The 18,567-nt window shown below is 41.0% G+C and overlaps 1 long non-coding RNA gene across 1 annotated transcript in view; it reads left to right on the forward strand.

Moving 5' to 3' along the window:
- The first annotated feature begins 2,861 nt into the window (after window positions 1–2,861).
- Window positions 2,862–18,567, forward strand: part of LOC130137960 (uncharacterized) — a 74,183-nt gene continuing 58,477 nt past the window's right edge. The window contains exon 1 of the long non-coding RNA XR_008816408.1: window positions 2,862–2,922. This is a non-coding gene — a long non-coding RNA (uncharacterized LOC130137960). The remainder of the gene's footprint in view (window positions 2,923–18,567) is intronic.

Genomic DNA, 18,567 nt, shown 5'->3' on the forward strand with positions numbered 1-18,567 from the left:
CTTCTGGAAGTTGCTGACCTGGCATTTGCACGACGGAATCAGTTTCTGATCGGCACGCTCCCGGGCACACGCCGAACCGACGGAGAAACTCTCTCTCTCGAAGGGAGCGATTCTCTTGGGATTTGCTGTTTCCGACGTCTCCAGACGCTGTTCACCACCGCCGCCTCTATGATTCATCTCTAACGCCGTGCATCGGAGCTCGGCGCTGCTCTGTTTGTCGGCCGGGAGCCGCGTGAAGTGACTCGGCTCGCCGGCGCCGATCTTCATCGCCGGCGTACTGAGACCGAAAGTTATGGAGTATCCGCCGGTCAGCATGGATCATCAATGTCAAGAGGGCGCAGAACTGAAGGAAGGACAATTATTTTTGTTCCGATTCATGGCTTGAGAGAGAGCACGAGAGAGGAACGCTCGAATACAGAATTACGGTCACTAGCGTTCGCCGACGATCGGCACTGAAATCCGCCATTTACGATCGCTAGTATTCGCCGGCGATCGCGTTTAACCGCTCGCCACCGGAGTTAAGGATTTAGAGAAAAATGTTCGTACGTACGCATCGGCCATTGAAGCGAGAGCCAAAAATCTTCTGGATGGAAAATTTGCTTCGTCTTCAAGCTGTCCGAGGCATGGATCCTCGCCGTCTTCAGTTTCTAAGATGGCAGTTGCAATATGCTCTGTTTCGGCTCTGTTTCGCAGCCGAAAAGCCTTGAAGTAATTGTACTTTGCTCGATCCTTCTCCTGCAGCATTCAACCACCAGCGACCACGTCGTCTTATAAATTCGGGGTCTCTCTTCAATCGGTGTTCCTGGTCATCGCATCTACCAGGTACGAATATTCTTAATCTAATATGGCTAATCAAGTTCGATAAATGTGATTGAGGCTCATGTGAAATTCGTTCAGTGTTTCGCTTCTTGCAATATGGTTGTCTCATCTTCATGTATGTATATGTCCTTTTTCATGATTAAATCGAGAGCCATATATCTTGTAAACCCAACCATAACCTAACTAGTTTTGAATCATGCATGAGTCGATTTGTGTTGCTTGTCGATTTAACGATTGATGTGGAAACCGCATTTCGTAGCTCTCAAATTACCATGAACAAGACCCAACAATCGAGCTGTTGCTCAAGTGTTAATTCTGCCGTGTTTCCATCATTGTTGTGTTTTTCCCGTATTCATTTTCGATATGTTGACTACATATTCCGGTTGTATACACGTGGCGGGCATGATAAGGCCCCATGAAAATCATCATGCTCACTGCTCAGGTGAAGTGTGTTTGCGATTTGTTGTTCAGGAAGTAAAAATTTGCATCAATGATGTGTGAGTTGAGTTATGGTTCGGACAGTATAGTCATGAATAAAAAAGAAGAGAGGGACGGAAAGTTAAAAGAGGAGAAATTCATGTTCTAGAAATATATTATAGGATTGAAAAATGAAATGAAATGAATAATAAAAGAGAAGAAAAGAAATTAAAAAAAAAGGGTTCAGCAAAGATAATAGAAATTGGGTTAGGGTTTTGACCTTGGTGTGGTTGTGATGGAAGATGGCTTTAATGTGGGCTTAAGCATGATTTGACAAAAGAATGGGCTTGAGTGAGCTTTTATTCGAAGTTGGGTTTGTGAGGTTTTAATTGAAATAGATATAACGGAGTAAGTCCATTTAAGGGCTTGGCTTGAGTCCCTATTTTCCAGATTTTTTTTTTTTAAAAAATAAATATAAAAATTCCTGAATATAAAAAAAATTGAAAATTTTGTTAGAGAAATAGGCCTTGATTAGGTTATTAGATTTTAGTATTAGAATTGGCTAAAAATTAGCATAGTTTCATTTAGTTAGCGTGCATATGGTTTAGGGTTTTAGTGGACACCTTTGATTTAGTTTAATCTAAGAAGGTTAATCCTTTAGAAAATAAATTGAACTAAGTTCACGCGGGTTGTTGTCTCGGGGCTTAATGAAAAGGCCATATTATATTTTTTGCCTGACTCGTATCGGGTTATTTTACTGCATTGTATATTTTACGAGTTCTTTATTGCGGTTTTTGATGTGTTCGTTGTGATTACTTTTATATTATTTTTTGTGTTGCGATTCATCTTCATAGTTGAGTGGTTAGATTTTATTGTAGGATCATAATGAACATAAAAACATTGCATGGACAGTTAGCTGACAAGAACTTTAGGACTCATAATTGGAAAAAGACTGCATGGACACGTTAGTTGACAAATAATCAAGTTCAGGTACCGAAATGACATTAGTTTAGCTAACTAGTGTAATAAAGTCCCCAGCCCTAGATCTTTTGTTGCGTGGGAAGTGAGATATACTCTCATATCTCACTTGGTTTCGGACCGACCCTAATAAACTTGTGGCGAGTCATCATATTGGAATCTAATAGGTTTAAACAAATCTAAGTGAAAAACCTCAACGTTGCGTGAGGTAAGGGTTTTGGTGAATCTGCGTCGATTGAAGACTGTTGGCCACCCTTAGCATTATCTCTAAATCTGTCTTTTCCTCGACCGTGTTGCTAAAAAAGGGTCGCGACAACGATGTATAAAAAACAATTACCTTTCTAATTTTAATTTTCGATCAACATAAAGAAGTCACAAATTGATGACAAATTAAAAAAGAAAAAGAAAAAGATGCTACAAAATTAAGGGAAAAAAAGAAAGAAAATGAGTTAAGACCTCAGGAATGAGGTCAAGAAGCAGCGGAAGTAGGTAGGGAGACATCGACATGTAGATGGGGGCAATCATGAAGGTGTAGTCAATGCTGATGTTAGCGACGACGCGGCCTGATAGGAGGAAGGTGTAATCGCAGGTGAAGCCCATGAGGAGGGGTCCGAAGAAGAAAATGGCTCTCGTCATCAGGATCACAATCCCATTGGACATCCGCCTCGCAATCGTCAACTCGAGAGCAAGAACATGTTGAGGATCCCCGTCAGGACCTCAACTTGCACGTTGGTTATCTTTAGCTCCTTCTTTACACATAGCATCGCCCCAATCATCATTCCCATCTCCATGAAAATTTAATTTTTTTTATCACCACGTAAATAGTAACTATATACAAGAAATTGAAAAAATAAAAGAAAATATTGTGTGCCATATTTTCCTCTTTCTTTCTTTGAATTTATCTTAAAAAAGTATATGATTATAAGATAAGTTAAGTGTGATATACTTTATCTCAAATTAACCTGATTGGCTAAAAAAAGTGGATGATGTTTTCGAAATTAAGTAATTTCTTTAACTTTTTGCTTTTTTTTTTTTCCTTTGCCGTGCATTAAAGAAATGACCTTTGGCGATAGATCTATCATTTTTATCAGTAATAAAGCTAGAAAAAAATTGCAATCACTAAAATAAAACTTAATTATGATTTTTTTTGCAACATAATTAAGTTGCAAGAGATTGATTCACTGTATGGAAAATTGATTTGCAGAGATATATTTCAAAACTTGATTAACAACCATGGGGTGAGTCTTCCCATGCTTCACAACATTGGACGCGCAGAGAGAGAGAGAGAGAGAGAGAGAGAGAGAGAGAGAGAGAGAGAGAGAGAGAGAGAGAGAGAGAGAGAGAGAGAGAGAGAGAGAGAGAGAGAGAGAGAGAGAGAGAGAGAGAGAGAGAGAGAGAGAGAGCAAAATGGAGGTCTTGGAGGTCGCGATGACGCATTTGAAAGCGTACTTTTTTGGGTGTGGTTTGGCTGGAGGATTGGAGTCCTCATTTGATTTCGGTTGGACATTGCCGTCAGCCTCGGGATCATTGCAAGTGTCTTCTAATACTTGCAAAATAAGTCAATTGGCACTTAATTAATGACGTATAGCTGCATCAGAAACTCTTGTTAAGTTTAAAAATCTGGCTATGAAAGAGGAGGAGAAAAGCAAACTCACACCCATCAATCCTTCGGGAGCTTCTTGAATCTCATTATTGGTGTTACTTTCATTTACAATGAGTGATTGGTCCGGCGCTTCTATATATTCAAGATTTTCCTCCCTTTGCCTCATAACCGATAGCTAAATGACATCCTCATTTTTGAGCAAACTGTTTTTCTTTTGTGTACTCCTTGACGTTTAATAAGCCACTCCGTTATTCAATTCCAAATTTCGAGACTTGTTTTCTAGCAAGTTACTTTTCCAAGTTGAATCAAGGGTGATCGATTGTTTTGCATCAAACGATGCTCACCCCTTTTACAAGGGATGGCCAGTGGCCAATAAATGAGAAGGGTTTCTCGACCCCAATGGCCAACAAACAAAGAGGGGTCGATAGGTCAGGAGGGATGCCCAATGGCCGACAAATAAGGAGGGTCTTTTCCCAGTGATCCACAAATAATGAGAGGTCGATAAATAAGGAGGGATGCCCCATGGCCACAAATAAGGAGGGGCCGAAAATTAAGGAGAGTCTCTCTCAATAGCCGACGAATAAGGTGGGCAACAGGTACTATGGAATCATTTTTCCAGGGTACTTAATGCCATAATCTGTAATAGGTGAAGGTTGAGGATGGTATTCAACCCACAAACGTACTTTGTGCTTTCATCCTATCCACATGGTGTCTCTTCACTAGTGCATGCTCAACTGACGCTACATTGGAGGAGGTGCAAATTTTGATTAAAATCCCTAAATCCCCTTCCATGCGGACAAGGCGTTTCAGATATGGGCATGCAAATTGCAGTAGATATGATTTCTTCTATGCATGATTGTGACTTGTATCAACGGTGTTTATGAGTTGTAAGTAAGGGGTTAATGTGCAACACAACAATTTTAATGGGTCATTTTTACTACAATTTTAATGTGCTGCCAACAATGTATCAACGGTCTTTATGAATTGTAAGTTAGGGGTTAATGTGGCAAACAGGCACCGTGTGCTACTGCACGTTTTGTCCACAAAATATCAATGGTCTTTGCTTAGGGGTTAATGAGCGATAGGGCACATGTTAGATGGTTTTGATTCGATTCATTGGGAACAGGCAGAGAAGCTCAGAGTTTTGTTTACCTGGAAACAAACTTCTCCATTCACATATCGAAAACGTCTTGTCTGTATGGGAGGAGATTTTGGAATTTTAATCAAAACTTGCGCCTCCTCCAATGTAGCGTCTATTGAGCATGCACCAGTGAAGAGACGCCATGTGGATAGGGCAAAATCACTAAGGATGCTGGATTTGTGGGGCTGAAGATCATGCTTGTTCATCACCCGTTATGGTCTACAGCTTTAAGTACTCTGGAAATTGATTCATAGTTCCCTGTTGCTCTCCTTATTCATTTGCTATTGGGATAGACTCTCCTTATTTGTCAACTTCTTCTTATTTGTGGCCATTGGGCATCCCTCCTTATATGTCGACCGCTCTTTATTTTTGAAACATTTGGGAGAGACCCCGTTGGGGTCAAGAGACCCTCCTCATCTATCGGTCATTGGGCATCTCTTATAAAAGGGGTGAGCAGCGGTTGATGCAAAATAATTGATCACCCCATGATTCAACTTGGAAAAGTAGCTTGCTAAAAAAAGCCTTAGAATTTGGAATGGAACAACAGAGTGGCTCGTTAAAGGTTATAGATCACATGGAGGACGAGGAAGTCATTTGGCTATTAAATATGAGGGAAAGGGAGGAAAATCTTGAGTATCTAGAAGCGCCGGACCAATCACTCATATTAATTGAAAGCAAAACCAATGATGAGATTTAAGAAGCTCCCGAAAATTGATGGATGTAAGTTTGCTTTTCTCTTACTCTTTTATAACCGAATTTTTAAATTTAACACTAGTTTCTCTTGCGGCTATTCACTACAGATTGAGTGCCAATTGACTTACTTTGTAGGTATTATAATAGACATGCAATGATCCTTAGGTCGACGGCAACATCCAACCGAAGTCAACCGAGGACTTCGATCCTCTTGCGAAGCCACACCCGAACAAGTATTCCTTCAAATGTGCTATAGCAGCTTACAGGACCTCCATTTTACTCGATTTTGGTTAGTCGCCCCCTCTCTCCAATGTTGTGAAGCATGGGAAGACTCAACCCATGATCGCCCATGAAGTTTGGAAATATATCTCTGCGAGTTAATTTTTTATACAGTGAATCAATCTCTTGCAATTTAATTTTGTTGCAAAAATATAAAATAAAATTATATCTTAGTCATAGTACTTTTTTTTTCTAGTTTTATTACTGAAAAATGATACATTTATTATCAAAGGTCATTTTTTAATGCATATAAAATGAAAAAAAAGCAAAAAGAAAAAAAAGAAGAAAAAAAATTACTTAATTTCAAAAACATCCTCCACTTTTTTTTTAGCCAACAAAATTAATTTCAGATAAAGTCCATCACACTTATTATTTCTCATCATTCATATCATCATATATATTTGGAAAAACATAATATTTTCTTTTATTTTTTATTTTTTCAATATTTTGTATATGGTTACTATTTACGTGGTAACATTTTGATGGTATATAGGAATTTTTTTTTAAATGTTGGTAGGGAAAGGAGTGATGAGCGGGGCATGCTATACGTAAAGAGGGAGTTGAAGATAACCAACGTGTAGGCTGACGTCTTTACAGAGATCCTCAACATGTTCTCGCTCCTCGAGTCGACGATTACGGGTCGAATCTATGACAGGGTTGGCCGCCGCTACACGATCTTGTTGGCAAGGGCCACAATCCTATTGGCAAGGGCTATTTTTTATTCTTCCCGCCCATCCTCATGGGCTTCGCCCGTGACTACAGCTTCCTCGTATTGGTCCTGCCATCGCTAACATCGACGTTGACTACACCCTCATGATCGCCCCTGTTTACATCGCAGGGGTCTCCTCTGCCTTCTCCTGCGGCTTCTTTACCTCCATCCCTCAAGTACTAACTCATTTTCTTTTCTTTTCTTTTTTCCTAATTTTGTAGCATCTGCTTCTTTTTTATTTATTTATCATCAACTTTTGTTTTCTTCATGTGAAACTTTCATTGTTCTTGTTTCGGGAAAAATGAAAATTAGAAAGGCGATTGCTTTTTTATACATCATTTCGGTAGTTAAGGTATTCATCAATGTCGGCACCCTCGTTGGCTACATCTCCATCTAAGCTTTCTCCATTTCAACCTCGGGTGGCGTGTCAAGCTTAGCATGGGAGCAATCTCCTTGGTTCTGCTCGTAATCGGAGTCCTCGTCAAGTTGGAATCCCCAATGGCTCATCGTTGAGGTCTCCTCTGCCTTCTCCCGTGGCTTCTTTACCTCATTCCCTAAGGTACCAACTCATTTTCTTTTCTTTTTTTTTCCCCTTAATTTTGTAGCATCTTTTTCATATTTTATTTGTTATCACCTTTTGTCTTCTTCATGTTGAATTTGCATTGTTCTTGTTTTGGGAAAAATGAAAATTAGAACGGCAATTGCTTTTTTATACATCGTTTCGGTGGTTCAGGTGTTCATCAATGTCGGCACCACGTTGGCTATATCTCCACTACGCCTTCTCTAAGCTACACTTCAACCTGGGGTGATGTGTCAAGCTCAACAAGGGAGCAATCTCCTTGGTCTTGTTTGTCATCGGGGTCCGTCAAGTCTGAATCCCCGGTGGCTCATCATGCAAGGCTGCCTAGGTGACGCGAAGCACTTCCTCACCAGGACCTCCGACTCCAAGGAGCTGTACTCCAGCTCGCCAATATCAATAAGGCTGCCGACATCCCTAAGGAGTGCAATGAGGATGTTGTCAAGATCACAAGCAGAGTGCCGGAGAGGGCATGTGGCGAGAGGACGTGTGGCGGGATCTTCTTCTCCAACTAACCTGTCCATCCGCCAAATGCTTATCTGCATCGTTGGGATTCACTTCTTCACGTAGGCCTGTGGCATTGACACCAACCTCAAAATCGTGGTCCTCCATGTGCTCCATGACGTTTAATGAGCCACTCAGTTTTTCCAATCCGTATTCCAAGGCCTTTTATTTTTAGCAAGCAACTTTTCCAAGTTGAACTAGGGGTGATTGATTGTTTTGCATCAACCAGTGCTTACCCCTTTTATAATAGATGCCTAATGGCCGGCAAATAAGGACGGTCTCTCGATCCCAATGGCTGACAAAGACGGAGGGTCTCTCGCCAATGGTCCACAAATAAGGAGAGGTCGACAAATAAGGAAGGATGCTAAAGGGCCGTAAATTAGGAAGGGTTGACAAATAAGGATAGTCCATTCTAATGCTCGATGAATAAGAAGGGCAAGGAGAATGTGGAATCATTTTCTAAAGTATTTAAAGTTGTAGATCGTAAGGGGTGAAAAACGAGCGTGGTCTTTAACTCCAAAAATCCAGCATCCTTAGTGCTTTCACTCTATCTACATGGTGTCTCCTCACTGGTACATGGTCAATAGACGCTACATTGGAGGAGGCATAAGTTTTGATTAAAATCCCGAAATCTCCTCCTATGCAGATGAGACATTTTCGATATGTGCATGAAGAAGTCTATTTCCACGTAAACGAAACTCCGAGCTTTGCTGCCTGCCCCTAAGTAATCCAATCACAATCGTCCAACGTAGGTTCCGCCCGTGACTACACCTTCCTTGTGTTGGGCCTCACTGTCGCTAAAATTGACGTTGACTACACCTTCATGATCGCCCCCGTCTACATAATTGATGTCTCCTCTGCCTTCTCCCGTGGCTTCTTTACCTCCTTTCCTAAGGTACTAACTCATTTTTTTTTCCTATTTTTCTCCTTTAATTTTGTAGCATCTTTTTCATTTTTTTATTTGTAATCAACTTTTATTTTCTTCATGTTGAACTTGCATTGTTCTTGTTTGGGAAAAAATGAAAATTAGAAAGGCGATTGCTTTTTTATACATCATTTCAGTGGTTCAGGTGTTCATCAATGTCGGCACCATGTTGGCTACATCTCCATTTACGCCTTCTCAAAGCTCCACTTCAACCTTGGGTGGCGTGTCAAGCTCAGCATGGGAGCAATCTCCTTGGTCATGGTCGTCATTGGGATCCTCGTCAAGTCGAAATCCTTGGTGGCTCATCATGCAAGGCTGCCTAGGCGACGCAAATCACTTCCTCCCCAGGACATTCGATTCCAAGAAGGAGGCCGCACTCCGGCTCGCCAATATCAATGAGGCTGCCGACATCCCAAAGGAGTGCAATGAGGATGTTGTCAAGATCACCAAGCAGAGCATTAGAGAGGGCATGTGGCGAGAGGATGCAGGATCTCCTTCTCCAACTGATATGTCCGTCCACCACATGCTCAATTGGATAGTTAGGATCCACTTTTTTCCATGAAGCATGTGGCATTGACACCATCTTCTAAATCGTGGTCCTCCATGTACTTAATAACGTTTAATGAGCCACTCAGTTGTTCCATTCTGTATTTCGAGACCTTTCTTTTTAGCAAGCTAGTTTTCCAAGTTGAATTAGGGGTGATTGATTGTTTTGCATCAATCAAATCTTACGCCTTTTATAAGAGATGCCCAGTAGCCGATAAATAAGGATGGTTTCTCAATCCCAATGGCCAAAAAAGACGGAGGGTCCCTCCCCAATGGTCTACCAATAAGGAGAGGTCGACAAACAAGGAAGGATGTCGAAGGGCCATAAATTAGGCAAGGCCGACAAATGAGGATAGTCCATTCTAATGCTCGACGAATAAGAAGGGTAACAGGAAATGCGGAATCATTTTCTAAAGTACTTAAAGCTGTAGACCGTAAGGTGTGAAGAACGAGCATGGTTTTTAACCCCAAAAATCCAGCATCCTTAGTGATTTCGATCTATCTACATGGCGTCTCCTCACTGGTGCATGGTCAATAGACGCTATATTGGAGGAGGCACAAGTTTTGATTAAAATCTCGAAATCTCCTCCCATGCAGATGAGACGTTTTCGATATGTGCATGAAGAAGTCTATTTCCATGTAAACGAAACTCCGAGCTTTGTTGCCCGCTCCCAAGGAATCCAATCACAACCGTCCAACGTGGGTTTCGCCTGTGACTACACCTCCCTCATGTTGGGTCTCGCCGTCTCTAATATTGACGTTGACTACACCTTCATGATCGCCCCCGTCTACATCATTGAGGTCTCCTTTGCCTTCTCCCGTGGCTTCTTTACCTCCTTCCCTAGGTACTAACTCATTTTCTTTTCGTTTTTTCCCCTTTAATTTTGTAGCATATTTTTCATTTGTTTATTTGTCATCAACTTTTGTCTTCTTCATGTTAAACTTGCATTGTTTTTGTTTAGGGAAAAATGAAAATTAGAAAGGCGATTGTCTTTTTATACATCGTTTCGGTGATTCAGGTGTTCATTAATGTCATCACCATATTGGCTACTTCTCCATCTACGCCTTCTCCAAGCTCCACTTCAACCTCGGGTGGTGTGTCTAGCTCAGCATGGGAGCAATCTCCTTGGTCTTGCTCGTGGTCCTCGTCAAGTTGAAATCCTCGGTGGCTCATCTTGCAAGGTTGCCTATGCGACGCAAAGCACTTCCTCGCCAGGACCTCCGACTCCAAGAAGAAAGCTGCACTCCGGCTCGCCAACATCAATGAGGCTTCTGACATCCCTAAGGAGTGCAACGAGGATATTGTCAAGATCACCAAGCAGAGTGCCGGAGAGTGCATGTGGCGAGATCTCCTTCTCCAACTGACCCGTCTGTCCGCCACATGCTTATTTGCATTGTTGGGATCCATTTCTTTCAACAGGCCTGTCGTATTGACACCATCCTCTAAATTGCGGTCCTCCATCTCCATGACGTTTAATGAGTCACTCAGTTGTTCCATTTCGTACTCCAAGGCATTTTTTTTAGCAAGCTACTTTTCCAAGTTGATTTAGGAATGATTAATTATTTTGCATTAACCGATGCTTACCCGTTCTATAAGAGATGCACAGTGGCCGACAAATAAGGACGGTCCTTTGATTCCAATGGCCGACAAAGACGGAGGGACTCTCCCTAATGGTAAATAAGGAGAGGTTGACAAATAAGGAAGGATGCCAAGTGGCCATAAATTAGGAGGGGCCGACAAATAAGGATATTCCCTTCTAATGCTCGACGAATAAGAAGGGTAACAGGGAATGTGGAATCATTTTCTAAAGTACTTAAAGGTGTAGACCGTAAGGGGTTAACATCGAGCGTGGTCTTTAACCCCAAAAATCCAGCATTCTTAGTGCTTTCGCTCTATACACATTGCGTCTCCTCACTGGTGCATGGTCAATTGACACTACATTGGAGGAGGCACAAGTTTTGATTAAAATTCTGAAATCTTTTCCATGCAGACGAGACGTTTTTGATATGTGCATGAAGAAGTTTGTTTCCACATAAACCAAACTCCGAGCTTTGTTGCCTGCTCCCAAGGAATCCAATCACAATCGTCCAACATGGGTTTCACTCATGACTACACCTTCCTCATGTTGAGCCTCGACGTCACTAACATCGACATTAACCACACCTTCATGATCACCCCCGTTTACATCGCCGAGGTCTCCTCTACCTTCTCCCGCGGCTTCTTTACCTCCTTCCCCAGGGTACCAACTCATTTTCTTTTCTTTTTTTCCCCCTAATTTTGTAGCATCTCTTTCATTTTTTTATTTGTCATTAACTTTTGTCTTCTTCATGTTGAACTTTCATTGTTCTTGTTTCGGGAAAAGTAAAAATTAGAAAGGCGATTGCTTTTTTATACATCATTTTGGTGGTTCAGGTGTTCATCAATGTCGGCACCATGTTGACTACATTTCCATCTGTGCCTTGTCCAAGCTTCACTTCAACCTTCGGTGGCTTGTCAAGCTCAATATGGGAGCAATCTCCTTGGTCCTTTTTGTCATCGAGGTACTCGTCAAGTTGGAATCCTCGATGGCTCGTGATGCAAGGCCGCCTAGGCAACACAAAGCACTTCCTCACTAGGACCTTCGACTCCCAGAAGGAGGCTGCACTCCGACTTGCTGACATTAATGAGGCTGCTGACATCCCTAAGGAGTGCAATGAGTGTGTTGTTAAGATCACCAAGCAGAGCATCGGAGAGAGCACATGACGAGAGGATGTGTCGCGAGATCTCCTTCTCCAACTAACCTGTTCGTCCGCCACATTCTCATCTGCATTGTTGGGATCCACTTCTTCCAATAGGCCTGTGGCATTGACACCATCCTCTACATCCTGGTCCTCATTGTACTCTGTGACGTTTAATGAGCCACTCAGTTGTTTCATTCCATATTCCAAGGCTTGCTTTTTTAGCAAGATATGGGCGCGAATGATAACCATTCTATTCGAGAAATAGATTTTTGCCTATTCCTTAGAAAGTTTTTGAACAAAGATGCATGTTTGATAACGACACAAAATTTCTTCTCCTATAACAGAAATTTGTTTAATAACGACACAAAATTTCTCTCTCTTACGCTCTTTTCCATTCATCTACTGGTGGTGGCCGGTGAGGGGTTGCGGTGGCCGGCGATGGTAGTTGTCGGGCGGCCGCAGCGATTGGTAGGGGGTGGGAGGCGGCCCGATAACGGGCGGGTGGCAGTCATTGGCTGCGGGGGGTGTCATTGCTGGCCGGCTGGCGACCGGAGGCAAGGGCGAGCAACGAGAAGAGTTTTTATTTTTCCTTTTGTTCTAGAATTAGAAAATTAGAAAATTTTTACTTCTCATTTTTTTGCCAAACCTATTTCTGGATTAAAAGTTTGTTTCAGAAATTGAAAAATGAAATTGCATTACCAAACAGATTTTTGTTCCAAACCTATTTCGGGGAATAGAAAAATAGAAAAACAGAGAAATAGAATGGTTATCATGCACGCCCTACTTTTCCAAGTTGAATTTTGGATGATTGATTTTTTTGCATCAACCGATGCTTACCCCTTTTATAAGAGATGCCCAGTGGCCGACAAATAAGGACGGTTTCTCGATCATAATGGCCGACAAAGACGGAGGGTCTCTCCCCAGTAGTCTACAAATAAGGAGAGGTCGACAAATAAGGAAAGATACCAAATGGACATAAATTAGGAAGGGCCGACAGACAAGGAGAGTCCCTTCTAATGCTCGACGAATAAGAAGGGCAATAGGGAATCTGGAATCATTTTCTAAAGTACTTAAAGCTATAAACTGTAAGGGGTGAAGAACGAGCGTGGTCTTTAACCCCAAAAAATCCAGCGTCGTTAGTGCTTTCGCTCTATCCAGATGGCATCTCTTCACTGGTGCATGGTCAATAGACGCTACATTGGAGGAGGTACAAGTTTTGATTAAAATCCCAAAATTTCCTCCCATGCAGATGAGACGTTTTCGATATGTACATGAAGAAGTTTGTTTCCACGTAAACGAAACTCCGAGCTTTGCTGCCTGCTCTCAAGGAATCCAATCACAACTGTCCAACATGGGCTTTGCCCGTGACTACACCTTCCTCGTGTTGGGCCTCACCGTCGCTAACTTCGACATTGATTACACCTGTCTACATCGCCGAGGTCTCTTTTGCCTTCTCCCGCGGCTTCTTTACCCCATTCCCTGAGGTACTAACTCATTTTCTTTTCTTTTTTCCTCCTAATTTTGTAGCATCTTTTCCATTTTTTTTATTCGTCATCAACTTTTGTCTTCTGCATGTTGAAGTTGCATTATTCTTGTTTCGGGAAAAATAAAAATTAGAAAGGCAATTGCTTTTTTATACATCGTTTCGGTGGTTCAGGTGGTCATCAATGTCGGTACCATGCTGACTACATCTCCATCTACGTCTTCTCCAAGCTCTATTTCAACCTTGGGTGGCGTGTCAAGCTCAGCATGGGAGCAATCTCCTTGGTCCTGGTCGTCATCGGGGTCCTCATTAGGTCGGAATCTCCGGTGGCTCATCATGCAAGGCTACCTAGGCAACACGAATCACTTCCTCGCCAGGTAAGGAGGCCGCACTCCGGCTCACCAGCATCAATGAGGTTGCCGACATCCCTAAGGAGTGCAACGAGGACGTTGTCAAGATCACCAAGCAGAGCGCTGGAGAGGGCATGTGGCGGGATATCCTTCTCCAACTAATCTCATCCGTTCGCCACATGCTCACATGCATCATTGGGATCCACTTCTTCCAACAAGCCTGTGGTATTGACACCATCCTCTACATCCTGATCCTCCTTGTACTCCATGACATTTAATGAGCCACTCAGTTGTTCCATTCCATATTCTAAGGCTTATTTTTTTTAGCAAGCTACTTTTCCAAGTTAAATTTGGGATGATTGATAGTTTTGTATCAACCGGTGCTCACCCCTTTTATAAGAGATGCCCAATGGCCTACAAATAAGGATGGTCGCTCGAGTCCAATGGCCAACGAAGATGGAGGGTCTCTCCCCAATGGTCGACAAATAAGGAGAGGTCGACAAATAAGGAAGGATGCTGAATGGCTATAAATTATGAAGGGCTGACAAATAACGAGAGTCCCTCTTAATGCTCGAGGTGTATGAATGGCAACATGGAATGTCGAATCATTTTCTAAAGTAGTTAAAGGTGTAGACCGTAAGGGGTGAAGAACGAGCGTGGTCTTTAACCCCACAAATCTAGCGTCCTTAGTGCTTTCGCTCTATCCAGATGGCGTCGCCTCACTGGTGCATGGTCAACATATGCTACAATGGAGGAGTCACAAGTCTTGATTAAAATACCAAAATCTCCTCCGATGTAGACGAGACATTTTAGATATGTGCATGAAGAAATTTGTTTCCATGTAAACAAAAGTCCGAGCTTTGCTGCCTGCTCCCAAAAGAATCGAATCACGAACTATCCAACTTGTGCCCATAGCACACATCCAATATAAAGACTTTTGAGGATGCTATGCGCCATCTTGAGCTGGAAGAGGACCGCCTTCTGGTGACTAAACCAGAATCCGACATCTGGTTCAAGCTCACATGGAACTTTGGGCTCCTAGCGCAAGCATTATGGTGGGTTCAAGAAGTGGAAAGGCAAGGGAGCAAATTCTTTAGGAAAGAAACCAATGTTTAACCAACATGAGAAATGAAAACATCCTTTTAGAAGGAACATTTTAAAAGTGAAATTTTTTAACTGTGGCAAGAATGGTCACTTTGCTCGCGACTATGGTGAGCCAAAGAAAGTAGAAACTCTCAGTACACTAATGTATTAAGTTCTATTTTGCTAACTGAATCTCATCCTTTGTGAACTGTAGACTTAGGAGCCACGGACTATGTAGCGAAGGACATAGATGACATCGTAGAGTTGCGACGAGTTTCACAGGGAGCAAAGTGGATATATGTGGGGAACAATTCCAGAGCGGAAGTTAAAGGGATTGGCACATGCCAATTGAACATGTGTGGTGGTCACACCTTGTTCCTACATGATGTGTTATATGCTCCAGAAATTCGTCGGAATTTAGTTTTTGCATTGGTTTTGACTAAGCTTTGTTTTAATTTGAACCTTCATAACAATTGTGTTAACTTGTATTTAGGAATGAATATGTATGGTTTTGGACATTTTCTAAATGGTTTTATTGTGTTGGATATTAACTACAGTGATGTTAATGTTTGCTATTCCTTATTCACATCTCCTAACTCTTACGATAATGATGTGAATGTATGGCATGTTAGACTTGGTCATATAGGCCAACAACGAATGAATAGATTAGCCAAAGAGGGCTTAATGGACAATATTGAAAAAGTTGATTTGCCTATTTGCGATCATTGCCTAGCGGGAAAAACAACACGAAAACCATTTGAAAAAGGGACAAAGTGGCACAAAGAGTTGAGCGCTCAAAAGGATACGTGTTTTTGGGTGAACAACAGAATGGAAGTGTAACTGGATTTGAATAATGAGATGTTACAATCTTAAATAATGAATTTCCAAAAAAGGGCAAAATAGGTGAAGACTATTCTCTATTTGAAACCTTGAATCGCGATAATGAAACTAAATGAAACTATTGGAGTTGCTATACCATTATCTCATCCAAGTGGGAGCAATGTGAGAAGTGGGGAATTAAATTCGAACAAATCTCAATTGCAACCATTTAATGAGACGTTGCCACCATTATCTAATCCAAGTGGGAGCGTAATGGAGCATGGTGATTCACCGAGTGCACCGTCTCCAATACGGCGAACAAGTTGTAGAAGCATTCCCCGTCAACGTTTCGATATTGAAGAGGAAACTTTCATGGTTGCTCCACAAGAAGAGGATGAGCCGAGGAATGCAAATGAGGCTCTAACATGCCTTGATAAGGAAAAGTGGATGCAAGCAATGGAAGAAGAAATGGAGTCAATGAAATTCAACTGAGTTTGGGAATTGGTGGATCTCCCAAAAGGACGCAAAGCCATTGGGAACAAGTGGATTCTCAAAATAAAACGTAAAGCTGATGACTCAATTAATTATGAAGAAACTTTTTCTCTTGTGGTGAAATTTACTTCAATTCGCTTTATTTTGGCAATAATGGCCAGTATGGATCTTGAATTACATTAAATGGATGTAAAGATTGCTTTTCTCAATGGAGTATTAGATGAATAAATCTATATGGAACAACTCGTTGGTTTCGTTACAAATGGCTAAGAACAAAAGGTATGTCGACTTTTAAGATCGATATATGGGCTTAAGCAGTCTTTGAAACACTGGTATATACGTTTTCATAACGCCATAATGGCGTATGATTTTATGATGATCGATGAAGATCATTGTGTATATATCAAAAGATCCAAAGATCAATTTGTGATCTTATCATTATATATGGATGATATACTAATTGCCGGGAGTAATATGAAGTTTGTTAATACGGTCAAGAATTGGCTATTTTCCAATTTTGAAATGAAAGATATGGGTGAAGTTGCGTATATTCTTGGTGTTAAGATTTCAAGAGATCGGTCAAAGAGATCATTATCTCTTTCACAAGAAACGTATATAAATAAAGTTCTTGAATGATTTCATATTCAAGACTACAAACCTATAGTTACTTCTTTTGCAAAAGGTGAAGGATTGAGCCGTATAATGTGTCCTGAGACTCCACAAGAAAAAGAACGAATGAAACATGTTCCATATACTAGTGCTGTTGGAAGCTTAATGTACGTTATGATGTGTACAAGATTTGACATTTGTTTTGCAGTTGGAATGGTAAGTAGACACCAATCCAATCCAGGTGAAGTACATTGGACTGCCGTCAAAAGAATCCTGAGGTATTTGAAGGGTACTGCCTATTATTCGCTAAGTTATTAAGGAAGAAATCTGCACCTTGAAGGCTATACTGATACTGATTGGGCAGGAGATTTAGACAAAAAGAAGTCTACTCCTAGATTTGTGTTCTTACTAAATAATGGTGCCAAATCTTGGAGTAGCGAGAAGCAAACTTGTATGGCCTTGTCTACAATGGAAGCCGAATTCGTAGCACTGTCAGCAGCAATACAAGAGGGTGTTTAGCTTAAGAGAGTTTTGGATCACTTAGATGTTACTAAGAATACTGCAAATTCATTATTGGTTAATTGTGATAGCCAAGCAGCAATTACTTACACTAAGGATCCTAAATTTCATTGTAATACCAAACATATATATACTAAGTATAATTTTGATAAAAACATGGCTGCACGAAAAGATGTGAACGTGCAGTACATATCTATGCATAGTATGATAACAGCTAGAGATGTTTTTCTTAGTCATGTAAAATCTCTAGGACTGCGTAGAGATTAATGTACTAGATATTTGTATTTCCATGAAAGTTCAGTTAATGTTTTTTTCTTACATTATAAATGTCTGAGTTTATTTGGGATTTGACCTAAAGTTTGGGGTTTTTTATGGGACAAAAAAAATTAGGATAGAGTTGGGACATGATTTAAAGTTGGAGATTTTTTTATGAGACAAAAGGTAGAATGTGGACAAAAGTTAAAGTTGGAGATTTTTTAGGATATTAGGCCGATTTTGAGTGGTTTTTGATCGAAATTTTGACTTTTTCATTGCGATATTCTTATTTCAGCTCACTGTTATTGGCGGGGCACCTTCGACTGCCTCATCACTTGATTCCATTGATGAAATGCCAGGTGGCAAAGGTAGTTAAAGTTATCTTGTACTGTTAACTAGCGAGCTGCTGCACATGCGAGTTAGATCTTTAATGAAATCAAAAGGCATGGTATTACACTGATAAGTTCTACAGTTGGGCTGAAATTACAATTTGGGCAAAATATGGGTTCCTTGGTTTGGCCGCGTTTCTTGTAGTATTTAAAATTATGTATATAGAGCTTTTAAGTAGTTAAGAATTTAAATTTCGAAATTAGTTGCTGAATTTTGGCAGGTTAGAGCTTTATAATCAAGTTGTAGACTTAGATTTGGTAAATAGTGAAATCGCGTACTTCTATTCAACTCGAACATCCAGTTTTTTTGTGAAACTTACCAATATTAGATTAAAATACAAGTTTGTTTACCTTGTTGTTAATATACTTTGTCCTTTTGTTGCCGCAGTCAATTGTTTGCCAACAATGTGGGGACAATGGCTTCAATGTTTCTTTGATCTATTTTGACCACCGTAAAAATATGTTATTCACCGGTAAGTTTGCCCTTACATCCTCTATAATTACATCACGAAATCCTAGGCAACCACGCTTGCATATGTGCACACAGTACTACCTGATACATGTGCGCGCCCGTATGCATGCATGTATGTGAATGCGCATGTGTGGAGATTTATACAAGGTATTACTTCTTCCAAAAACTTGCTCTAGTTAGTTGA

Source organism: Syzygium oleosum, unplaced genomic scaffold (assembly GCF_021117445.2).
Source record: "Syzygium oleosum isolate NSW1041296 unplaced genomic scaffold, Sole_v2.1 Sole_v2.04, whole genome shotgun sequence".
Taxonomy (NCBI): domain Eukaryota; kingdom Viridiplantae; phylum Streptophyta; class Magnoliopsida; order Myrtales; family Myrtaceae; genus Syzygium; species Syzygium oleosum.